The 26,959-nt window shown below is 39.1% G+C and overlaps 1 long non-coding RNA gene across 4 annotated transcripts in view; it reads right to left on the bottom strand.

Annotated features, from left to right (window-relative positions):
- Nucleotides 1–24,073, bottom strand: part of LOC134391350 (uncharacterized) — a 144,443-nt gene extending 120,370 nt beyond the window's left edge. For all 4 annotated transcript variants that reach the window (XR_010024940.1, XR_010024941.1, XR_010024943.1 and 1 more), the window contains exons 1-2: nucleotides 23,997–24,073; nucleotides 9,322–9,381 (exon numbers count right to left, since the gene is read on the bottom strand). This is a non-coding gene — a long non-coding RNA (uncharacterized LOC134391350). The remainder of the gene's footprint in view (nucleotides 1–9,321; nucleotides 9,382–23,996) is intronic.
- Nucleotides 24,074–26,959: the final 2,886 nt, after the last annotated feature.

The raw sequence follows: 26,959 nt of genomic DNA, 5'->3' as shown, positions 1-26,959 counted from the left end.
GGCAACCAAACATCTTAATAAATAGGGCTCACAATTTCAAAATGTTATGGATCTGCTGGATTAGGCCTGCCGTTTCCGTACTGAGCTCAGATCAAGAAGACTAATGGCTTTAATAGAGTAACAAGGGCCAAAAAAATATCAAAAACTGGCTTAGTATCTTAGGCTTAAGGCAACGGGACAGTGTGAGTTTCATCTGGCTTTACCAAAGCTGCTTTTGGCCTTTGCTGAGATGCTTTGGTATGAGAAATTACAAGACTGAGTTGGAATAAAATAAAATTCTTTAGGTGTTCCATGCTGCCTGTCCTGCAAATGTTGTGATTTTGAGATCTACAGTATCCCCTTTTTACAAAGACACAGTCGTATTGGTTTAGAACCTGCCCTAATGACCTCATTTTAATGTGATTACATCTGTAAAGACTCAATTTCCAAATAAGGTCACATTCTGAGGTACTGAGCATTAGGACTCAGATCTTTTTTGGGAGACACAATTCAACCTATATCACATCCCAAATGAAGAAGAAAAATCACCTAAATCTGAAAGATGTGTTTTTGAGGTTCTGAAATAAGATAAATGTATACACGAACAGACACAGCCATGCAGAGGGAAGGTGACCATGTGAGGACAGAGGGAGAGATCAGAGTAATGCATCCACAAGCCTAGGGATGCCATGGAGTGTGGGAAACCACCCAAAACTGGGAAAGAGGCATGGAATAGGTTTTCCCTTTGAGCTTCTAGAAGGGACCTACCCCGCCAGCACCTTGATTTCAAACTTCTGGCCTCCAGAAGGCTGAGAGAATAAATTTCTGTTTAAAGAAAAATATATGGACTAACAGGTGCTGGTTGTTTTTACAAATCTCTACTCAGGAGAGATTCTTGAGCAAAGTATTTGGGGAGGTAAATTCTTGTTCAAAATTACCCTAAATAATGACATTGAAGTAAAGATAGTTCAATCATCAGGATTTTGACTGGTGACAACAGAATATTGATCAGATGTTTTTTCTGTGTTTTCTTTCTCTCTCTGTTTTCTTAAGAGCATTTCTCAGGTTTCTTTATACTTCTCCAGCCCTCTGCCAAAACTCTAGCCCAGTGTGTGTCAAAATGGGCTTTCCAGCCACCTGCAGCAGAAGTGGGTATTAAAAAGGGAGAACCAAGAAAAAAAGAATGGGGTGGGAGAGGAAAACACCATGGTCAAGAGTTCAGATCCCTATACTACCCAGCCACCAGGAAAAAACGGGCAGGGTAGATATTCCTGGTCCCCTCTCCAAACCCACATGATCAGAAATTCTGGGCTAGGAATCCTGGGACTCCACATTTCAGCAGGTGCCTCTGGTGATTTTCAGGCATACTAAGAACTACTGCTCTAGCTCCTTGCTACTCAAATTGTATCACCAGCTGCAAGAATAGCACCTGGGAGGCTGCTTAGAAAAACAGTCTCCCAAGTCCCAGCTCAGACCTACTAAATCACAGTCTGCATTTGCACAGGATCCTTAGCTGATGCTTCGGCACAATAAAGTCTGAGAAACCCTGCTCCGATAACCTCCCCTTGTGTCACACTGAAATGTGAAAGTAATTGTCAAGAAAGTAATTGCTCACTCCCACTCCTTATATTTCCATAGGACTGCAGCTAGACCAGTGTATGTTCTACCTATCTAGGAAGTTTGCTTATTTATTTGTTTGGTTGTATTTGTTTGTTTTTATTGAATCATAATTGATTATACATATTTTGGGGATTCATGCTGACACATGTGGATCAAATCAATATTACTAGTATGTATATTGTTACAAATTGTACCTGTTCTTTATCCCTTTGTCCAATCTCTCCCCATCTCTCTCTCCTTTCCTCCTTCCCCCTCTAATTACCCTAGATTTCTTCTCTCCTTCTAAAAGAATAATGGTTACTCTGTTGATTTGTTGCCTAGATGATCTGTCCAATGCTGAGAAGTGTGATCAGGTCCCCCAATATTATCATAGAGCAGATACTTCTTCTGTCACTCTGGAATGGGCTTTGTGGAGAGAGGCATCCTCTTCTTTTCTATGGTTTCTGTTGGTGACTCTCTTTGCGTCAATGCACTCCAGTGGCTGGCAGACCATCTGCGTGGTGGTTGTGGCATCTAGCCACTTTCACAGCAGCTGTGGTTACTGTGGTGGCTGCAGTGGGCCACCCCCATGGAGGTGATGTTTTTGACATGCTCCTTGGCCCTGGTGGTATGCCTGGTTGTGGGGGGGATCCAGTCCCTGGCTCTATGCCTCGGGACCCTGGGTGGGGCCCCAAGGTGCTGACAGTGTGAGTGGTTATGGGCAGGGGATCCAGTCCCCGGATCCATGCCTCAGGTCCCCTGATGGGCCCCTTGGCGCTGGTGGTGTGCCTAGGACAGAACTAATTTTTTGTCCTTTGCTTACTTCTTAAACAGGAGAACTTCCTGTGGGAACCAGCACTTGAGCTGTGTGGTTGAGCTAAATTGCTGCTTTGCTGCTATTTCCCTAGGGAAGGCTTTTTGCGCAGCTCAGGGTTTAATGGTTGACCTTATACGTACTTCTGGCTCTCCAGAGACCCAATGCACCTGGGTTGTGTAGAAACTCTGACCTGGGCCTGAGTCTTTTCATCAAACTGCACCCCATGCAATTCTGCATTCCCAACCAGTCTCCTCTGAGTTGTCCTGTGCTGACTGGCTGTCCTTGCTGTGTCCCAGTGTTCTCCTGATGGGCCTGTCTCCCCCGCTGCCCGTGCTCCGAACAGTTCCCATGGGATGGGCCTTGCGCTGGTCCCTTGAGATGACTCGTTAGCCTCTGAATGGCTCCCCTTTTTCAGCTGTTCTGGCTCCTCCCTCCTGTGTGTGTCCACAGGAACCCTATTACTGGTCTTGCTGTCCCTGCTCCCCTGCTGCCTCCAAGCAACTCCATCCAAAGGGCACAGCTGTGGCTTCTGCTGGCTCCTGTTCCATGCGCTCAGCAGCTCCAGCTTTAAAGTAGCCGTGGCCCAAAACACTCTGAGCAGTTTTTCTTTCTTTCATCATGGCTTCTCCTCCTTCATGAACTCTGTAGGTCTCTCCTCCTCTTCCCCTGAACTCCAGCAGCCCTGGCTTGGCTGTTGTTACATTTTTATAGTTGTAAATTGATTTGTGGGAGAGAGTGACACTGGGGACCATCTGTTCTGCCATCTTGACCAGAACTCCTCTCTAGGAAGCTTTTTTTTTTTTCTTTTAAAAGCTCCCTGTAATGGTCCAACTAAATAATATCTAAAGGTGAACCCAACTGTTGATTTTTTTTTTCATAAGTCCCCCAATGATACTACTATGCAGTGTGAGGAATGAGGACCACTGAGCTAGACCTGGCCTCTCCCTTCTTGTCCCTTCATTAATGAATCCTCTTCCTCCTGTTTTAATCTGCCTGGCTGCAAAGAGGATGCATTTTGGTCAGCTCCCCAGCCCTGGGGTTAAACTTAGCATGGTAGCTTCTACAAGCAAGAATGCTGAGAGAGAGTCCAGCCATTGTCCAGAGCTGCTTGTGGAATTCCAGGTAATATTGGTTAACCCAAACCCCATGTGTCATCTGGGGACCTTGTTAACATGCAGATTCTGATTCAGCAGGTCTGGGTGGGGTCTGAGAACCAGCATCTCTAACAAGCTGTCAGGGCATACTGGCGAGGAGCTAGCTTCTAAACCATCCCTACAGACCTAGCTTTTTACCTGCTATCCATACTTTATATATACTTTGGTCTCCTATGTGACACCTGTGTCCTTTTCTCAACTTGAATGTAAAGAGGGGTAGTATTTACTGGAGAAACCATAAAACTTCAGCAACTTGACTCATCCCCACCTTTATATTGATTCACAAATACTAATGCAGTATTTATATAGTAAATCTTCTAGGGCCAATTGATAGTGATTCCTCTGTCCTCTGGGAACTGGTCCCCCACAAACCCAAGGTACCCAATTCCCTACAGCCAAATCTTGAAGTTGGTAAAGCACAGGGACTCTAGAGTCAGGCAATGTAATTTAAAGTCCAGCCCTGACACCTACTAGTCACTCAGCTTCTCTAAGCCTCAGTTTTCTCTCCTCACTTCAGAGTGTTGATGTGCAGATTAAAGGAGATAATATGTATAAAATGCATAGCACAGGGACAGGCACATAGTAAACACTCATTACATGCTAGTGGTGGTGGTGGTGGGGATTTTGCTTTCACGACCTGACCCTCACCTTGCCCCACCGCGGGGGTAGTGGATAGATACAGGGGTGGATGCCTGACCCAAGGTAGGGCAATCACATCCCCTCTTAGGAATTTGGAATTGGGAAGTGAAAGCCCCAAAGACTGGGCAGTGTCATAATAGCAGCGTTTGAATCTTGCTACTCAAATTGCTGTCAGAGGAACAGTGGCATTAACGTCACCTGGGAGCTTGTTACACAACACCCTATCTCAGGTCCCACCCCAGACCTACGGAATAAGGATGTGCATTTTTACCAAGGTCGCTAGGTGACTCACGTGTACATTACAGCCTGAGGCACACTTAGAGGACAGTTCAGTATTTTCTTGGAAGGCACCCTTTGCTACCTTTGTGGCTTTCTACCTGCATTATACAGATATGGATTTTTATAAAATATCTTCAACCAATACCTTCTTTTTTTAAAGGTTGTGTTAGGTCTGGTTGTTTCTGCTATTTGCAAGACGCAAATCTCAGTAACACTGCAGTCTATATCCAAGAAACTTTGCAGGATGCTATAGCTTTTCTACTGTCTTCTATAGTGAAGATGAATCTAGAATTGGAGGTGGGGTTAGGTTCTAAAGTTAGCTCATTAAGTGCAAATTGTGTCTGGTCAAAATTGTGCCAGAAAATTTATTAGAGATGTGCCACATTGAAAAGCAATGCACCATCTTGTAATAAGTCCGGCACAGCTGACTTTGGAATACGTTGCTGTTACTTCACTTGAGCCCCAGATGAAGTAGTGGCTTCTCTTTCATGACCATGTTGTATGGAAGTACTTATTTTTAAACCTTTGACTCACGCTCTTGCACCATAAGAAGACCACACAATGGAACTGAGAAAATAGATGCATATTTCCAGATCACATCAACTCCAAGTCATAAGCTCGTTGAGTGAAATGACAATCAGAATCATTTGCACAACCCAAAGTTATTTTTCTTTTCTTCTCTCTGTCTCCTTACCTCTCTGTCTCTGTCTCTCCGTCTCTCTCTGGCATGTAGAGTTGACTTTTCACAAATTAAATGTGAGCATGTTATGCCTCTAGGTAGGCTGGTTTTCAAATTTTTTGTGTTTTGCAGCACACTCTCCATTTCCAGCATTTTGGGCAGCCACTAGAAAGTATTAAAGGCTCCATGTGATAAGTAAACCAGCTGGCAATAATCACCACTGCAGCATAATGACGCTCACCTCTAAAAGCATCCACAGTTATCACATTCTTCAGGTCTCCACCTAGATACTCACTACTCCTCTCCTCCCAGCAATTTTTTTAATTTATTAATTTATTTTATTGGTAATGAATATTCATGAGATACAAAGCTGATCATCACCCTTCGTGCCCATGATGTGAGGGCCAGATTCATACCGTCAGCATGCCTATTACCACAAATTGCATTTGAACTCCATGTCCCCCACCCAATTATCCCCAACCTCCATATCCCTTCCCCTTTCCCCCCCACTCTACTTTGTAGCCCACGGTATGATCTCTCCCTCTGCAAGTCCAGTGCACCATTGTGGTCTTTCTTTCCTTCCTTCTTTCTCTCTTAGCTCCCACATATGAGTGAGTACATGCAGTATTTATCCCTCTGTGCTTTGCTTATTTCACTCAACATAAGTTTCTCCAGGCTCATCCATGTTGTTGCAAATGGGAGTATTTCATTCTTTTTTATGGCAAAGTAGTATTCCATATATATACCACAGTTTCCTTATCCAATCATCCATCGATGGACATTTAGGTTGGTTCTCTGTCTTGGCTATTGTAATAAGTAAACAAGAGCTGTGATGAACATGGGAGTGCAGGTATCCCTTCAACATGATGATTTCCATTCCTCTGGATATATACGCAGAAGTGGGATTGCCAGATCATTTGGAAGATCTATCTGTAGTTATCTGAGAAAGCTCCATACTGTTTTCCACAATGGTTGTACTAATTTACCATCCCACTAACAGTGTAGGAGTGTTCCCTTCTCTCTACACCCTTGCCAGCATTTGTTATTCACCATCTTTTTGATAATAGCCAGTCTAACTGGGGTGAAGTGTTATCTCAATGTAGTTTTAATTTGCCTTTCCCTGATGACTAGTGATGTTGAGCATTTTTTCATGTACCTGTTGGCCATCTGTATGTCTTCCTTTGAAAAATGTCTATTCAGTTCCTTTGCCCATATTTTAACTGTGTTATTTGTTTTTTTACTGTATAATTGCTTGAGTTCCTTGTATATTACGGGTATTAATCCCTTGTCAGATGCAAAAATTATCTCCCACTCTGTAGGTTGTCATTTCCCTCTGTTGATTGTTTCCTTTGCTGTGCAGAAGCTTTCATAGTTTGATACAGTCCCATTTGTTTATTTTTTCTTTTACTGCTTGTGCTTTTGGGCTCATGTTCATAAAGTCTGTGCCCAGACCTAGTTGCTAAAGTGTTTCACCTATATTTTCCCTTAGTAATGGTACAGTTTCAGGTCTTATGCTTAAGTCTTTAATCCATTTTGATTTGATTTTAGTGTATGGTGAGAGGTGCCTCTAGTTTCATTCTTCTGCATATGGATATCCAGTTTTCACAGCACCACTTGTTGAAGAGGCAATATTTTCCCCAATATAGATTTTTGTTGCCTTTGTCCAATATCAGATGGCTGTATGCCTGAACAGTGATTTCTGGGTTCACAATTCTACTCCACTGGTCTAAATGTCTATTTTTATACCAGTACCATGCTGTTTTGGTTACAATAGTTTTGTAGTATAATTTGAAGTCAGGTAGTGTTATGCCTCCAGCTTTATTTTTTTTGCTCAGGATTGCTTTGGGTATTTGGAGTCTTTTGTTGTTCCATATGAAAGGTGATATTATTTTTCCCATTTTTGTGAAGAATGTCATTGGTATTTTGAAGGGGATTGCATTGAATCTGTAGATCGCTTTGGGTAGTATAGACATTTTCACAGTGTTAATTCTTCCAATCCAAGAGCATGAAATATTCTTCCATCTTTTTGTGTCTTCTTCAATTTCATTCAGAAGTGGTTTGTAATTCTCATTGTAGAGGTCTTTCACCTCCTTGGTTAAATTGATCTCTAGGTATATTTTTTGTGTGTGTGTGACAATTGTAAATGGCTTACTTTCTTTATTTCTCTTTTTGTTAGTTCATTATTTGAGTATATAAATGCAACTGATTTGGGGGCATTATTTTGTATACTGAAACATTACTGAAGTTATTAACCAGCTCTAGGCAACTGTATGACAACAAACATGGAAATCTGGAAGATATGGATAAGTTTATAGACACATACAAACTACCCAGACTGAACCAGGAAGAGATAGAAAACCTGAACAGACCAATAACAAACAAGGAGATTGAAGTGGTAATTAGCAATCTTACAACACAAAAAAGTCTGGGTCCGGATGGCTTTACAGATGAATTCTATCAAACTTTTAAAGAGAAGTTAATACCAATTCTCCTCAAACTATTCCAAACAATTGAAACAGAAGTTACTCTCCCAAACTCATTCTATGAAGCCAACATGACTCTGATACCAAGACCAGATAAAGACACAACAAAAAAGAAAATTACAGGCCAATATCCTTGATGAACCTAGATGCAAAAATCCTCAACAAAATATTAGCAATCAGAATACAGAAACAAAATTTTTTAAATTATACACTATGATCAAGTGGGATTCATCCTAGGGATGCAAGGATGGTTCAACATATGTAAGTCAATAAATGTGATATATCACATCAACAAACTCAAGGACAAAGACTATATGATTGTCTCAATAGATGCTGAAAAGCATTTGACAAAATTCGACATCCCTTCATGATAAAGACTCTCAACAACTTAGGCATAGAAGGAAAATATCTCAACACAGTAAAAGGCATTTATGACAAGCCCACCACCAGTATCATTCTGAATGGGGAAAAACTGAGGGCCTTTCCCTTAAGAACAGGAACAAGACAAGGATGCCCACTCTCACCACTTCTATTTGACATAGTACTGGAGGTACTAGCCAGAGCAATCCGGCATGAAAAAGAAATAAAGGGAATCCAGACTGGGAAAGACAAAGTCAAACTTTCCCTATTTGCAGACAACATGATGCAATATATAGAAAAATCTAAAGACTCTATCCTCCCAGGAATTGTATACCGAGTTTTGCCATTTAATTATTATAGGGATCACCATCTGCCAGGTTTCACTGTAAACCATGTGGCCCTCAGGCAAAGTAAATATAAATTCTACATATCGATCAAAATTTGGTGGCACACTTGTGAAATGTTTCTAGCCACAGAAAGTATTAAAGTCTCTACAAAGTAGTAAACAGGTCAGCAAGGTGCTGAAGCAATTGGACTGAGGTGCTCAACACCTCACCAATGTGCACCTTCTAACACTGTCTTTCCAAGATATTGCTGTCTCTAAATCACTTCTCTGCTTAAAAACGGTTCTCAGGCTACACCATGGAGGAACCTTGAAAATGTCATGAAAAGTGAAATAAGCCAGATATAAAAGGACAAAGACTGTAAAACTCCTCTTATATAAAATGTCTAGAATAGGTAAGTTTATAAAGACAGAAAGTAGATTGGAGGCTACCTGGGGCTGCAGGGAGAGAGAGAATAGGGAGTTACTGCTTAATGGTTGCAGAATTTCTGTCTGAGACGATGAAAAAGTTTTGGAAATAGATAGTGGTGATGGTCACACAACATTGTGAATGTAATTAATGCTACTGAATTGTGTACTTAAAAATGGTAAAAAAAAAAAATGGCAAATTTTATTTTATACATATTTTACTGAAATAAAAAAGTGGAAAAAATGGTTCTTTACTATCTAAGTCACCAGGTCTGAAATTTAAGGTCTCCATATTCTAGCTCGCCTTACTGCTTAATGTACAAGGACCATGGGTCACCCCATTCAAAACTCTCCTCATTCTCTTCCATGCAACCATGCAAGTGTGTCCAAACACACCATGTATTCATTTTTATTTTCTTGCTTTGTCACGTGCTCTTCACTTATTAAATGTTTATTGATTACCTATGAAGTGGTAGGCAATGAGAATACCAGTCCCATGGCTCTGTATTAGTCCATTTCTGTTGCTTATAACAAAATACCTGGAACTGGGTGATTTATAAAGAAAACAATGTATTGCTTACAGTTCAGAGGCTAGGAAGTCCAAAGTGCAGGGAACACATCTGGTGGTGGTGACAGCAACCCTAAGCAGAGAGAGCAGAGAGAGACTAACCTCCTCATTCACTCTCCTTTTAAAGCCCCCAGAACCACGCCCCTGACTGCCATTATTAATCATTCACTACAGCATGGTCCTACAATCTAATCACCTCTTCTAGGCTCCACCTTTCAATTACAATAATAAGATTTCCCACCTTCTTAACAGTCACAGTGAGGACCAAGTTTCTAATACATAAAACTTAGGGACATAATTCAAGCTTCAGTGAGTTTTGGGGGAACATAATTCAATCCACTACAACGGGCTGCATCCCCTAGTAGTCTACAGTTTAGTCCAGTGCCAGTCAAGTTGGTAGGCAGTCGTAATATAGTGCAGAGTGATATGATCAGGGATATGTAGGAAACTGAGTATGGGTAACCAACCCAGCTGGGGGTCAAGGTGGAGTCAAAGAAGGCTTCCTGAAGGAAGTGACCTCGGACTCCGTACTTGTGCATGCTCAAGACTGTTATCTTGTTAAGTTTTTTTTAAAAATGTGTAACTTTTGTAATCATCATCATTATTACCAACAAGTATGAGGCAATCATGGGTGGTAGCTGTCTAAGAGCAGAGGTGGCAGTGAGCAGTTTGTGGTATTAACGTTGCAGGTCACCAGCCAGTTACAGGTTTCTGTAGCAACAAGACCATCCTCCCTGTAATGGATCCTTTATCTTGCTGTAATCCAAGCACACCAGACTAAAATAATCATGATTTTCTTAAAATCTGAAGGAAAGCATGCCATAAGACTAGGGAACAACTGCACAAGCTGCTTGGTCTGTGGAAATTTTTTCCCTTCTTTTTGGGGGCCTGGAGATAGGTTCTGGAAATTAAACAATAAGTTTAACTTGGGAGATAGAAAAAGGTCAATGTGTGTGGTTCATCTGAGCCATGCCTAAGATTACATGTAAATAACTGAAAAAATAGTGGCTCCTGTTATTTGGAGGTCACGTGGTATGGTAGAAAGAACAAAGGCTTTGAAGTTCTTTCTCACACTGTGGCCTTATTAGCAGAAATAACAATGAGACAAAACAATAGTTTCACCCTTGTCATTTAGTTAGGTTCTTCATGCATTATCCCGTTTAATCATCACAACGTATTCATGAGGTACGTAGCAGCATTTCTCCCATTTTGTAGATAAACTAATGCTTTATTAGTTGCCCAAGGTCATTTCCCTCATCCATCAAATGGGAATGGGGAAGCTGACTTGTTGTCATAAGAAGTAGAGAGGGAATATACATGCACAGTACCTAACAGAGTAGATGGTCTACACTTGCAGGTTCTTCTCTCTGGGATTAATGCCATTGGACAACTTTAGAAATAGGCCCTGTTTCTAATGATTTCCTTTGGTTACTTAAGCAAGCAATATCTTTTGGCTAAAATCCCATTTGGAAAAGCCTCATGGAATTCATGTCTTTAATAAGTTTAAAATTCTGGTTCCAGTTAACACAAGCACCTTGATAACCAAACAGTAATTTATAGATTTGATGCATAAGTAATGCTAGACCAGCAATGAAGGTGCAATCTACTCTTCAAAAACTGTTGGCTTGACATTTACTGTAGGCCTGGCACTGTCTCAACGAAGCAAGAAGATTTGGGCTGGTGATCTACCAAGATTCTCAAAGGATACAGACTTCTTTAGCCCAGTGTCTCTGTTGAGGCTGTATCAAAAGTTACCTTGGCATAGATTAGTGTGGTAACCAGATAAACCCTAGAAGGGAAAGAAAATAGTACCAAACTCACAGTCCCTACATTCTGATCAACAATGTTTTTAAAAAGTAGATCAATGGCTCAAATCTGGCTCTCTGCCCTCAGTCACTTATTAGCAATATTAATAAGGCAACTGTGATCCCTTCTTTGAAGAAAATCTGTGAAAAGGAATGTATATATCAATTTAAATAGACTAACCTATAAATATTTATCAATAATCAGTCTCTGACATAGGCTGTTCTTGAATCAAAAACAAAGCCAATCTGGGAAGATGAAATTGTGTGCACCCTAATCTTCTAAATCCATACCCAATGTAATGAGAGGACAGCAATAGTGCAGCTGATCAGAAAGAGCCTAAATAGAGTCTCTTTGGTATAAATACGATTTGATGCAGCATATTTACTTCTACTTATGCTTGGCTTTAGTAAAGAAGTAAATGATGTTAAATTTCTTGGGTACATACTGCTGTTTTAAACAGATAGTTCCATAATGAAACTGTTCTCATAATTGTAAATTCTAAAGTCTCTTGCAAGGGCCCTGGTCTCTCTGGCTACAGAACATCTTCTCCAGGCTTCCTCTTCACTTTTACTCCAGTGCCGTAGGAAAAGTGAAATGTACCAGTCCAAGAAAGGAAATAGAATTTGATCAGTTCTACTCTAAGACATGGATGTTAAGGGAAATCTTCTAACATATGGGTCTTTGTCCAAGCTCCCTCTTTGTATTTGAGGGTGTGTAATGGGGGACACTCTTCCACATTTCTCTGCACATCACTTCCTCTAGCATGCCACAGTACTGACATTTTGGATCAGATGCTTCTTGGTTGTGGGAGGCTGTCTCGCGCATTGTAGGATATTTAGCACCATCTCCGACCTTAACTTCTAGATGCCAGTAGCCGTCCTCACTTAGTTGTGACAACTGAAAATGTCTCTAGACATTGCCAATGTCCCCTGAGGGGGCAAAATTGCCCCCCCACCCCCTCGCCAAATATAGAACCACTGTTCTAAGAGAAATTGCTATTTTGATTAGCAACAATCTGACCTTCATCTGACCACCAGAAGACAATCTGATTTCTGTTGGGCCACATTTCATTCATGGGATGGTCACTGTGTCAGAAAGCTTTCTTTTGCTTTTGAACCCTCTAAGCCACAGAAGATGATAATGTAAAGGCTAAAAGACACTAGATTTAGCCTAACTGTAACTTAATCCTAGTTTTAGCACTTATTAAGTTCCTCCCTCTCTCTAAACCCTAGCTTCTGAATCTGTAAAATGGGAATAATATTACTCATCTGTGGCCGCTGTAGCTTGTTCCACACTCAGTATTTGTCCCGTCCTTCTTCTATACTAAAACCCTCAATTTTATTTGGGTAATGATGTGCCCAGGTTAAGGTTGCCAGATTTAGCCAATAAAAATATAGGATGCCCATATAATTTATTTCTAATAAATGGTGGAGTGATGGTTTTAGAAAAGCATATCATGTTTTCTAAAAATGCATTTGTTATTTATCTGAAATTCAAATTTATCAGGGCATCCTGTGTTATATCTGGTGATCCCAGCTCAGTTAAACATACTTCCCTTCCCAGGCTCCCTTTGCAGCTAGAGAAGGACCCATGACCCAGGCTGGCCAATGAGCTCTAAGCAGAAGTATCCTAGGAACACTAATTGTTTCCTGATTAAAAAGGGATACTCAGGTGGAGCTTGGCTTTTGCCCTTTGGCTTCCCTCCTCCTTCCTGCCTGGAGTGTGAGCATGACACCCAGGGTTGGAGGGTCCATGTCTCCAGCTGAGTGGAGAGCTAGCAGGAGGCTGTGTCGCTGATGTCCCTGCTGAGCAACTGTAACTTCTCTTTCCAATAGAAACCCATGTGGTTAAGTAATCTGCTGCTGTTTGGGTTTTCTGCCACCTGCCTGGGCTGAATATCCTGCTTGCCTCTCCTGAGCCAGCTCCGCTTTGTGTCTCTGTGCTACGTTCCTTTTTATTCCTTTTATGGACCACATCAAAGAGCCAGTGCCCTCTGGCTTCCAAAAGGGTTCAGTCAATGGGAGGCACCAGCTGGAAAAGGGAGAGAAGGAAGGAAAGAGAGATGATGGAGAATTTCTTCCTGCAGCTCCCTCCCTCCAGCTGTGAGGCAGTGGCTCATCTCCTACCACGCAGCCCACTCCTGTAGCTACAGCTGTCTTCCCAGGTTCCACAGAGCTCCCCTGCTCAGGTCAGAGGGGTGAGACCCCCTCCATGCCACACCCCTAAATCTCCTGGACAGTTCCCCTTATCCCTGCCCCTACCTGTGCCTTGAGGGTACCACCTGTTCCCCAGGGGGATTCTATTCTGTGCGTCACCCACACAACTTCTAACTCATAAACTTCCTGTAAGGTGTTTCGGGATTATCAAGTGAGATGACAACGTCAAGTTTAGCACAGTGCTCGTCACACAGTGAGCACTCAACAAGTGTGCTATTATCTGCAAGGAGGCGTGGTAAGCAGATTCAGGGCCCCTCTTAGGGACTGACCTGCCCTATTCATCTTTTCCCTCTCCTTTGACCGCCTGTCCTATTCCTCTGCCCGCTCCCTCCCTCCCTCTCTCTTTCCTCCATCCCAAACCTCCAGACTGGTCTCAAGTACTCAGGTCCCAAGATATGGATTCTGGGAGAGGGAGTAAGAAGGACACTTACTCTGTCCTTGAGCTTGAGCCATGTGCAAGGATTTGCCGTGGGGTGTGGCACTCGTACCTAGCAATGAACACACTCTCATTTTGCTTTTTCTTTGTTGTTGTTATCGATCCCTGTATATATACTCCATAGATTGGAACCTTAAAAGGGAAAAGGTACCTCCAAAGCCCTGACAATAGTTGCAAGGAACAAAACCTGATTTCTTGATAAATGGTTTTAATTGAGGTTGAATATAGGTTTCATTTCAGACAATGACTTGATTGAGAGCAACTACCTGGTATGATGCTCTGTGAAGGATTCTGAAGTTACTCCTGGGCTTTGAGTGCCATGATGGATTAGTAATGTCTGCCATGGACGTGACATAGGGGAGTGGTAACAGAAGTGCCATGTATTTGTCATCCCAGATCTGTAATATGAGCCTCAGCCAGCGGTAGTATTTGTAATTTTCTGCTGGGTCATGCCCTGACATGGCCTTTGGGCAGGGTATTCAGATGTCTTGGTAGCAATTGGGTAGTTCTGCTGTTTATTTGTCTTGTCTAATGTACAAGAACTAACTTTGCACTAATTAAAATTGCATTTTAATTTAAATAACTGATTAATGAACAGATTATATGCATACATTTGAGCCTTCAAGAGGAGTCTAAGCTTTTTACGTATATTCTGATGCCAAGAAAGATGGAAAATCTATTAAGATAAATGCAGAGATAGATTAATCAAAATATGATAGTGTTTATTTTATATTTTCATGAAACTGAAAATCGATTTCTGTTTATCCTTGAAATATACATTTTTTTAAAAAGAGATCATGATCATAGAAATCATACATGCTATGATATATAAAACCTCAAAAATGTAGTAAAAACTGCAGTAGAATAATTTCCCCCCCAAAATTAATGCCTACACTAACATTCAAATACTGTGTCCCCACAGTCTTGCCTCTTTCCCAAAGCCTCTCACTTTTATTCCTCTAGTTGCTGGATGGTTGTTATTCTAAAGGCACCATCTGACTCTTCATAATCCCCAGATTGCATTTCAGTGGACTGCAGTTGGATAGAGACAGATAAATATTTTTTTTCAATTTTAGAAGCCTCCATCATACCTACAAGTATTTTTTAAAGTGATGCTAGTTTGTGTTACGTGGAAACATTTGCTGAGCAAAGTCAGGGAATGTTTGGCTACCAAAGACAATAAGCGATGGTTAAATCAATCATTTGATTGATGTGATGTTTATCAGGGGAAAAACCCAAACCCAATGGTGTGAAATTTGTTTTGAAGCATTTAGCATATGACTCTTTCATTTACTTAAAAATAGAACCCAGGAAGTATGTGAAGTACTTAAGGAATGACATTGGTCACAGGGTTTATGGAGACAGTGACTAAAAAAAAAAAAAAAAAAAATGGTGGTGGTGGGGTGACCACAAATAAACCTCTAGTTCTGATTCTCCTTTCTGGATGGGTTAAATGTCAGAACTTCTGGAAGAAAATACGTGTCTTTAAATATGAAATTTTGAAGACAGTAGGAACCCTATTGCTAAAAAGTATTTATGGCCCAATGAAATCGGTTACTGAGAAACGTAAGGTGAACCAATAAAATCAAAAAGCTCTGAAATAATCCTGTATATTGGTTATCCCCTAAAAACTGGAGGAAAAATGACTCCAACTCACTTCTGATTATCTGTGACATTTTCTCACCTCTAATTCTCCCATTTTATCTAGAATAACAAGAGCTCACAAGGTGAGTTGACTGTGACTTTTGCAGTTTGAAGACCAGCTACAATATGGTTGCCTATTTTGGACAATAACTGGTTATTTTTGGTTCAAGTTGTTTAAAGGATGTCACACAACCTGCAACAGCCTTGCCATGTAAGCCGACACTCTGGTTGCTCTCTAGGCTGTATACAATTGCAAGGTGATGATATCTGTGTCCTGATGGAGTGGAAGGTGACATCCCCTTATGTAAGCTCTATTGCATGGTAGAGACTGATGAGACAGGCCACTTCCAAATTTCAGGGCAGAGAAGAAGACACATGAGTTGCAGCTTTCTTTTTTTTCCTATTGAACTCTTAAATTTAACAATTATTTTTACCATACATATCTTCCATTTCTCCCCAGCCACCTAAGTGACTCATTCATGCATTTATTCACTCACTCAAAAATAATATTAGATTATCTTTTGTGTACACTGAACCATGTGAATGCATGAAGAATAGATACAGCCCTCGCCCTTAATAAAGTTTTCTGATGCTAGAGACATTGGCAAATCTTTTGTTATAGAGAGTTCAAGGAATAACCAAGGAAACTTCAGATCATTTCACCAATAGTTATCTTTTACCTATTAGAATGGCATCTCTCCTCCCTTTTACACAGTAAAGAAAAGGAAAAAAAAATATGTTAACTGAAGATACTACCATTTAGAAAATTAACTACCGGCATATTCTGCCCTGCAGGATGCCAAGCCCTTAGTAATAATCGCTGTAGTCAGGCTGAAGTCAAGAGATAATTAGCATTCACAAAATGCTAATGGTTAATCTGAAACACAGGGGTCAGCACACACAAAAATCATCAGACAGAGGAGAAAACTAACTTCATGAGAGGAAGACAACAAAATCGTGAGATGGAAGAACTAACACACAAGGGAACAGAGTTGATAACAGAAGGTTTTGCATCCATGAAATAGACCATTGTGATATGTGTTCTAATAGAGGTAGCACAGGTTGTCGAGAGTCCAAAGAGAAAACATCTAACATAAACAGGGGAAGAATAGATAAGGCTTCTTGGAGAGGGTGATATTTATAAGCTGGGTTTTTTAAATTTAGATTGGGGCCAGCTGGGAAAATAGAGCACAGATGATATTTCAATTCAATTGTACAAGCAAGGGAAGAGTTCAATTGTATAAACAAGACAGAAAACTTTAAAGGAAATATAAAGAGGTCAGGATTCCTAATCCTGAAATAGTCTACATTAATAATCATACCTTGCATTTGGATAGTTCTTCACAATTTTCTAAATGCTTTCACAGACATTCTATGTTGGTTCCAACAACCTGCCAGGTATAGATTGACTACATTTCACAGATGGGGAAACTACACTTTGAAAGGGTACGTATCCATGGGAACACTTATATAAGAAATAGGAACACTTATATAAGAACACTTAATAATTGGGACACTTATATAAGAAATAAGCTCCAAGCTTCCGACGCCCAACTACGTAGTCTTTCTACTATTTTCTAGCTGCCTCCACCTTGTGTTAACATAATACGAAGTGCCATGTATTATGCCAGCTAAGTGAGTAGAGAACAGAAAGAGTATAAAATGGAGAAGGCAACTTCTTGGATGCTCTAAAGAAAATGTGATTTTATCATTGAACCTGGAGCTTTCACCTGAGTTCTGAAAAACCTGTTAGAATTAGAAGTGCAACAGAAGGACTTAAAAAATTAACATGGCAAAATTTTGTCAATTTGAACTTGACCTTGGAAACAGTTTAGGCATGGGAGAAAATATTAAGGATTAGTATCTTATTAATTTTACACTTATTTTTTTTGTGTTGCTTTAATGCTTTATTAGCTAGTATTAATGTGTTCAGTAATATGATATGCCATATTTTTCTACAAATAATCAATGATGTGATTATAAACTTAGCACACACGTAGGAGATGTCTGTCATATTTTTGCCAGTCCAGCAACTGTTTCTTTTTCTCCTAATAACAGCATCCCAGTAAATCTCAGGACACCCCCATTAGGTAGGAGTGTTTGTGGAGGGGCCAGTCAAAATGCCCCACCCTGGCCATGGCATCTTAGCTAAACCAATCAGATACCCATTTGTCAGAGTTTGAATTTTAAACTGTGAAATTTGAACACTGAAATGGTAGGGATTTATCCGTCTCTATAAGGCATGTAGAAGTCATCCCCCCTGCCCCCCATTAGTTCTTGCTAACTAGATTCCTGGAGCCCTGTCTGTTCTACCAACAAAGTACATCCAGAAACAATTCACCTTTGACCCTTGCCATCACGACCTCTAGTCCTGGTCATATTCTCTCTTCTGGGTTTCTGCACCAGCTTCCTAACATTCTCTTTGCTTCCACTTTTGTCCTTATGAAATCTATTCTCTTCATGCCGTCAGAGGAATCTTTTAAAAACGCAATCATTTTATTCCCTTGGAATTCCCTTGCAGTGGTTTCCAACTGCACTTAGAATAAAATATGAAGACTTTACCATGTTCTACAAGGCTTTACGTCATCTGGAGCCTGCCTTCCTCCCCAGACCTCTGTCCCGTCCCTCTCTCCCTCACTCAACCACACTGGACAGAGAGAGGGGACATGGGAGGGAGAGGCATAGTCATCTTGGGAGACTACAAATTATTTCAGCAATCAATTGACCTTCAATAAATGAAAGCATAGTAATTCATTCATTCAACACAGTTTTGAGCCCCTCTTTATCTCTTCTAGGCACTGGGGATAGCAAATTGAGACAGACATGGTCTCTGATCTTACATAGCCTGTGCTCTGATGGAGAATGGTCTAACTGAGAATATTAACAGGCAGTTCTCAGGGCCGGCCGTGTGGTGTTGATAACACCAAGGCCACGGGTTCGGATCCCTATATAGGGATGGCTGGTTAGCTCACTTCGAAGAGAGTGGTGCTGACAGCACCAAGTCAAGGGTTAAGATCCCCTTACCGGTCATCTTTAAAAAAATTTTTTTTAATTTAATTTTAAAAGGCAGTTCTCAAAGAGGCATCAGTCACATAGATGCTTTGATGAATGGCAGAGGCACTTGGGTAAGTGCACATCTAAAGAGTGTGTACGGAAAGGAACAAGCTCATTTGGATTTGTAAGCTCTGGTGTATTTGTTTTTAAAAATTATGTTCTACAGCAATTTGTAGTCGTGTTTTATATACAAGTATAGGTAATAAGGTTTTTTTTTATATTTGAAGGAAGAAATTCATGGAGAAATACTACTCCCTTGAAATTACAGAACACATTCCAAATCTTAAGTAGTAAAATATGAAAGACAAATTTAGTTTCTCCTAGGTAACAATTGACCCATCTTTAGAAAAAGAGAAACTGAGAAAAGCATTTTAAGATCACACCACGAATCTAGGGGTAAATTCAATTAAATGCATTATCTAATTGTTGGATCCTCCCCCAACGAAGACAGCCACAGTTTCCTGCAAAGTTAGAATTGCCCCCATGATTGAAAAGATTGAAAACAATCTTAAAAGAAAAAAAGAAAACAATTAGAAAACAATTACAGCATGAAAAAAAGAAAAAAGAAAAGAAAAAGAGTCTCCTGGAGGAAAACACACTACATGTTAACAGTGGTTACCTGTTAACTTGTGATTTCAATTTTTTTTCTTTCTGCTTCTCTATATTTTCTATTTTTTAAATAATGACTATGGATGACATATGCTTAAAATTAAGTTAAGAAGAAAATTAACTTGTTTTCAATGACCATATTTTTTAGCCACTTCCTTGGAAAGGGACCAGAGAGGAGGCTTGTTTGTACTTTAGTAAGATTTGATAAAATTCTTGAGACATTACATTTGGTTTCAGGTTACTCTTCTAAAGTTTCCTGACGCTCTGGCCTTTTCTCCAATGTCCTGAATGCTTCTTGAGTAACAGAACTGTGCTATCTAGATTTCTCCTTGCATTTCAATCAACTGAAGTGCCCTTTGCTTATGTCCTGAGGTGCTTGGTGCTACCAATACTGTGGTTCTTTTCTCCATGAAAGTGGAATAGTCTACTTTATTTACGAAAGTGAAGAGCCTACCTCTTTTTTTTTTTTTTAGCTTCACCTTTTGTTTAAAAAATTTATTTATACATCAAAGTAAAATTTGCACTGAATGAAATGTCCACACCTTAAGTGTACAAATAGGTCAGTTTTGACAAATGTGTTCACCTACGTAACCAACACCCCAATCAAGTTATAGCTGTCACCCCAGAATATTCCCCAGTGCCAACTTTCCAGTCAATACCCACCCTCCATAAGCAACTACTCTTTTGATTTCTGTCTCCATGGTTTTGCTTTGCTTGGTCGTGATCTTCATATAAATGGAATCTTACTGCATGCATATACTCTTTTGCGTCTGGCTTCTTTCATTCAACCTAATGTTCTTGAAAATCAGTCATGTTGCTGTCTATAACATTAGTTTGTTTTTATTGCTGAGTAATCCTCCCTTGTATGCCTGTAACACAATTTGTTTATCCATTCTTTTGTTGATGGACTTAATACCATCGGTTTTTAAATGACTTTTTATTCTGTGAAATAATTCAGTAAAACAATAGAATTTTATATAATAAACACTAGTGGCATATCATCAAGCTTTGTCAATCTAATTATTTGCTCCAAATAGTTTTTTATTCAACATCTTTTTTCAATATATTTTTAATTTTGGTAAAAAACATAATATAATATTTACCATCTTAATCATTTTTAAGTGTACAGTTCAGTAGTGTAAAGTATATTCACATTGTTGTACAATGGATCTCCAGAACTTTCTCATCTTGAAAAACTATAACTCTGTATCCATTAAACAGCAATTCTGCCTCCACCCAGTCTTGCCAACCACCATTCCATTTTCTTTCTCTATGAATTTGACTACAGTATGTACCTCATATAAGTAAAATCATATAGTATTTGTCTTTTGTGACTGACTTATTTCACTTAATGTCCTCAAGGTTCACCCATGTTGTAACATCTGATAGGATATCATTCCTTTTTCAGGTTGAATAATAATCTATTGTATGTATATAGCATATTTTTTTTAATCCATTTATCCACTGACAGACATTTAAGAGGCTTCTGCCTCTTAGCTATGGGGAATAATGCTGCTATAAACATGGGTGTGCATGTTTGAGACCCTCTTTCAATTCTTTTGGATATACACCTGGAAATGAAACTGTAAGATTGTATGGTAATTTTATTTTCAGTTTTGGGGGAAATGGCCATACTGTTTTCTATAGTAGCTGTACCATTTTACATTCTCATCAACAGTGTACAAATTTTTTTTTTTAAAGGAGTCAGTTTCTGCAGTTATAGTTGAGGCCCTATGCTACCTTTTCCTCTTACTCCTTGTTCTCTGCACAGATAGAGCCACTACCCTGAACTTGGTGCTTCTCTTGCCTATACACGTTTTTATATTACTCTATTGACTTTATGCATCTGTGTGGATGAGATATCTTCTGTCGTTCAGAGTTTTGTTATTCTGTAGATAATGTCTTTTCTCTCTGGTAGTTTCTTTGAAGTTCTGCAGTCTTACTAGTTGTCTACATATGGCCAGGTGCCATTTTAAAAGTGCAGATGATTTAAGATGTTTTCAATATTATTTTGTTCAGTATTCAGAAAATACTTTCATACTGAGAACTTAGGTCTTTCTTCAATTCCGGAAGTTTGGCAATAATTTTTTTCAAATATTGCTTCTTCACCATTCTCTCCACTCTTTTATTCTGGAATTTCTGTTACCCAAATGTGGGAGCCTTAGAATTATTCTCAATTGCTCTTTCATCCTTTTGGATCCCCACTGCTTTCTGAACATCTCAGTTCTATGTTCCAATTCAAAAATTCTCTTTGTGTCCAGCAAGAGTTTATCCCATTCACTGCATGGTTTATTTTAATAACTATACTGCTTATTTCTGAGATTTTAAATTGATTTTTTCACATTTACCTATTATTTAATAATTTATAGTTATTTTAAAAATAGAAATTATACTTTATTTCTCTGAACATTTTAAACACAGTTATTCTAAAGTCTGTCCAAGTCTATAAATTAGTTTAATCTGGAGTGAACAAATGTTCAAAATACTGATTTTGTTGATTATGGCTTTTCCCCCTATGTAATTTGATTCCCTGACCCGCTTATTGTCTTCTTCGTAAAAACATATTTGTCTCTATCCTGAAGTTTTTACTTAAAGATAGTAAAACAGAGGAGCATGCTAGTTCCTCCATGATAAAGTCAGTACAGAATGGCCTACATTTTAACTTCATAAAATGATCCCTATAAGAATGTTATCTATATGTTAACACATACTTAAAATATGGTTTAAGGTTTCTCTAATCATAAAATCATATCTACATTAACAAAATATTCAAATGACTTGGAGATGTTTAAAAGAAAACAAAGATCACTGTTTCCTATTGATATAGATTCTGTCAGACTTTTTTCTGTGCTTATATACAACATAAATATACATATGTGAGTTATGTTTATATGTTTTTGAAATTCTGTAACAAAATATGTCATTTAATAACAGACATTTTCACTTAATAAATTATAGATATAATCTCATAATGAGTATAGCTCTATATCAATTTTTAAAACAGGTTTTGTGGTATTAGGGTGCAGAAATAGGATTTAGTTTATTGGATCTCTCCCCCATTGTGGGATATTTTGGTCGTTTCCAGGTCATTGCTGTGAACAATACTGTGAACGTACTTTTAAATGTCTAAAGCTATAAAGATCATTCAAAATAAAGTATGTTACATAAATTTTTTTATTGCCCTTGCTTTTCTTTAAAATATGCATAACATAAAATTTACCCAATTAACTATTTTTTTAAAAAGCCAGTCAAATTTAGCAGCAGATTAACTATTTTTAAGTGTACAGTTCAGTGGCATTAGTATACGGTTGTGCAAGCGTGAGATCCCATTAATATCACAGCTTGATAGAAGAAATGAATTTGTGGTGAAATATGATGGGGACAACCCTCAAGAAATCATAGACTTGCGAAATAAGTATCATTTTAAAATATCTTTGTATTTGCCTTTGATAAGATGGATTTTTGTCAAAGTAATTGGGAAATGTTATATCCTTGAAGCATCCAAAAGGAAAGACTGGACATTGGCCTGTTGTATTTACTAATGTCATGGAAAAATATGAAGGGGTTGTTTTTAAATATGCTGAAGATTTGAGGGTTAAAGTATTTTGTTCTGCAAATCTGATCAGACCTCTTTTCGTAGGATGCTCATAACCCAAGTTAGTAAGAAGATGAAGGCAGTTATTCTGAAATTGACTTTAAGGTTATTTGCAGTTATTTTCTGTGTTTTAAAATGTAAGCAGCATTTACTTATTTTTCTGGAAATACAAAAAGATTGGACCAAAAAATAAAATAAAATAAAATAAAATCATTCATAATTCTTTTACCTGGAGTTGCAATATTTTAGAGTATTTCCTTCCAGTCTTTTTTTCTATTCAAGCACATAATATATATTATTTTCTTTATTTTATTTGACTTTCTGAGATCAGCGTTTCACAAAACATGTTCTAAGGAATATAATATCATCTTATAATGTCCTGTGGAAAAAAGCTTTTTGTGATCATCATTTCAAAGAAGGCTATTTTCTTGATTTAAAATTCACAATCCTCCTTGGCATGATCAAGTTTTTTGGGGGTAAGAAATCTCTCTAGCTTTCTTTATCCTGACATTCTCCAAACTGATTTGATCCAAAAATCATTTTTATAGCCAATGTCAATATTCTCAACAAGTGTTTGATAAGGGTAGCATTGCTGCTGATGATTATATTACTCAAATTCTGCCAACCTTTGCCATTTTTTATTTGCACCAATAAGCAGAGCCATTTCTTTCTACACTTTGTGACTCTAACCTTACAGGTACGTGAGTGCCATTTCTGCTGGACTGATAGGAAGCAATAGAGTACACTAATTAAGAGCCTTGACTTTAGAGGCAGTGTCCAGTTCAAATGCCTATGCCTTAGTTTCAAAATCTGTATAAGGAGGTAAACAGAAGTGTCCATCTTTCAAGGTTATTGTGTGAAGAAATTGACATATCATATATAAAGCACTTATCACAAGCTTAGCAACGTTAAGCGCTCAATAAATGTTAACAGTGTAGTGGTAAAATTAATAGCAGTAGTAGCAGCAGCAGTGGGAGTGTCATGGTAATAGTAGTAATCGTAGCAACAGTAGCAGCAGTTGTCATAGTAGTAGTACCAGTTGTGATAGTGGTGGTGGTGGCGTAACAGCAGTAATGGTAGTAGCAGGAGTATTTAGTACAGTGGCTATATTAGTAACACTGTAGTAACATCCCCAAACCCTTCAGAAGTATATAGAATTAATTTACCTTTACATGAAACCAAAATAAGATCTACTTAATTTGAGAATTTTGAGGTGGCTTACAAAGCAATTAAGGTAAAATAATAAATATCCCCTCGTAATTCAAGCTACCTTGGGATATGAGAAAAGCAAGGCAGGCTGTGTATCTTGACTCTAGAGAAGCACTTACCTCATAAATTTCTGAGCCCAGCCTGAGGCAAGGCAGCCATGGGTCAGGAAATTTGAGGAGAGAGCGAAGCATTTATATTGCACTCACGAAATCTTCAGGCAATTTGCAGCCAGTGGGCAGAGCTTGGTGATCCAAATGGAATTGCACAAGAGAATCGCATGCTGCAAACAGGACAGAACTGATTTATTTAGTAACATTTGGAAACCATTTATAGAAGTTGGGTCAATTTATAGCTGTTGGTTGGAGTTGAAGAAAGAGATGGGATGACATATCCACAGTCTTTACCTCCTGAATGAATGTAGGATGGAAAAATAAATGAATTCAAGAGAAAAGTGTTACCTTTTACCATCAGGGCTTTTCGTAAATGTATCGAGCTTTAGACATTTTTGTACATGTATTATATGCACTGTTTTAGAAAGAATAAAATGGAAAAGCCATTCATTTTTTAGTCTTGAACAAATATTTGTTAGGTATTTGTCACTTTCTAGACAAAAAAAAAGTAAAACAATTTATTTGTGAAAGCATAATAAGAGCTAATGTTTACTAGGAGTTTACTGTGGATTGTCATTTAGTTTTTTTCAAGAATCTTGTAAAGGCTGGCTGATTAGTTCACTTGGTTAGGACAGGGTACTGGTCACACCAAGGTCCAGGATTCAATCCCTGTACCAGCCAGCTGCCAAAAAATAAAAAATCTTATAAAGTAGGTATGTTTACTATCTCATTTTTGCAGGTGAAGTAACTGAGAAGAGAGAGGTTGATTTGCCCCAGATGACAGTTAGGACATGGCAGAGTTGACATTTAAAACCAGACATCCTTTATCCAGAGCCTCTGTGTTTAACCACTGAATTCAGCTGCTTCTCCATTATTCACATGGAGTGAATGAGGTACAGAGGGGGAAGTGACCTCCAGTCAATGGCACGACTAGGACTTGGATCCAGACTGGCTTCAAGTCTTGTCTTTGAAGCACCTTGTTTTATTGACTCCAGGTTATATTTCAGGTTTTCATATATGAAGACCAAATGAAGCAGATCTTGTATGTTTTGAAATGCTTACTGTTTTGTGCAACAGTTCGGATATTTCTATGATTAAAAAATTCAGAGATTTAGTTGAAAAAAATTCTACTCTCACAAAGTACTATGCTATGTGCCATTGACGTACTGATAAACAAGGCCATACTTGTACTCACAGAGTCACGATCCACAGGGGAAAAATTTGCCAGTGGCAATGACAATACCATGGGGCAAGTGCCCAGTTCCAGGCAAAGACATCAGTGGAACACCAAACCCAGTTTTCAAGGTCAGAGAGGGCTTTCTGGAGGAGGAGACTTGAGAGCCATGTATGCAAGATAAGGGCAAGGATAGAACTTTGGTTCACCCAGAAGGACAAGGTGTACAGAACTTGGGCATGACAAAGAACTTCAACCCTTAGAGTCGGAACAGAAAGAGTGAGATAGGGACTGGTGAGAAACACACCTGGAAAAGGAAGCAGAGTACGGATCTTGAAGGACCCACGTCAAGAAGTTTAGCTTTATCTTTAAGTTTTAGAAAATCACTGAAGGGACTTAAATAAGAGAGTGTATTAAGCTGCAAGTCACAAAAAAAACTAATTCAAATTGAACAAAAAATGATGAGATCTGTAGGCTCAAATAACAGAAAAGACATAGTCACTGCTTTTTCAAAATACAAAAGGGTATTCAGTGGAAACCTATCCTCTAACCAACCACTTCCCCTCACTTCAGGTAGCCAATATTATTCATTTCTTGTGTATCCTTCTAGGGCTATTTTATGCATTTTCAAGCAAATATTTATATATGTTTTTTCTACACAAACGTATGTTATTAATCTCTCACCAGAGATGAGTCACCATGTATATAGCTTTTTTTCTAGTATATTTAAAAATATTTATTAGAATTTCTCAGTTGTAGAGATGAGCCAAAAATGATTTTTCTTTGGCTTGGGCTTTTTTTTCCCCCTCTATCTCTCCCATTAAAATTTGGTATGCTACTTGTTGGGGGTTGGGGAGAAGGGCAGTAAGAGAGGGTAGATGTGGCAAAACACTGCAAGCACTAAAATCAGAGCTCTAGAAAGAAACATTAGAGATTTGTCAGCATATTTATAAGTCTTATTGGTGGCTGACAGAACAAAATGCTCAGGACCTCTGAGATCATCCAGAAAATGAAATATCCTTGGTCAATAAGGGCTCTCAGGAGACTAAGGTCTTCACTTATCTCCTGATTTTATTCTTGCCTGTCTCCTGACCCTTCCAATCCATTTTCAAACCAGCAGCCAAAGTCATCTTTTAGAAATGTAAATCATCGGTCCGGGCCCGTGGCGCACTCGGGAGAGTGCGGCGCTGGGAGCGCAGCGACGCTCCCGCCGCGGGTTCGGATCCTATATAGGAATGGCCGGTGCACTCACTGGCTGAGTACCGGTCACGAAAAAGACAAAAAAAAAAAAAAAAGAAAGAAAGAAATGTAAGTCATCCATTACTCTCCTGCTTAAAACCCTCCAGTGGTTTCCAATGACACTTAGAATGAAATACAACTTACCCCAGGTCATAAAGACCTATGTGATCTAGCCCCTGCCTACCTCCCTTTCCTCATCTCCTCCTCACACAACACAGTTCCCATCATGTGAGACTTGGGTCACACAAGAACAACCCAAGACATTGCCTGCCTAAAGGACTTTGCGCCTGCTGTTCCCTCTGCCTAGATTGCTGTTCCCTCCACTTTTCACTTGGCTGATCTCATCCATTAGGTATTACCTCCTTGGAGAGACCTTCCCTGACTTCCTTACCCAACCTAGGTTTCCCCTGTTATTCTCTAACAGTGTTCATCTTCTTTCACAGCATTTAATGCAATCAGTAATTATTTACTGGTTTGTCTCCATTACTAGAACACGACTTTGTCTCGATTATTTTTGTATTCCTAGTGCCTAGCACAGTGCATGGCACAAAACAGGCAC

The sequence above is a fragment of the Cynocephalus volans genome, chromosome 11, assembly GCF_027409185.1.
Source record: "Cynocephalus volans isolate mCynVol1 chromosome 11, mCynVol1.pri, whole genome shotgun sequence".
Classification (NCBI taxonomy): Eukaryota; Metazoa; Chordata; class Mammalia; order Dermoptera; family Cynocephalidae; genus Cynocephalus; species Cynocephalus volans.
Note: the sequence above shows the minus strand (reverse complement) of the source record. Positions and strands in the feature narration are given on the sequence as shown.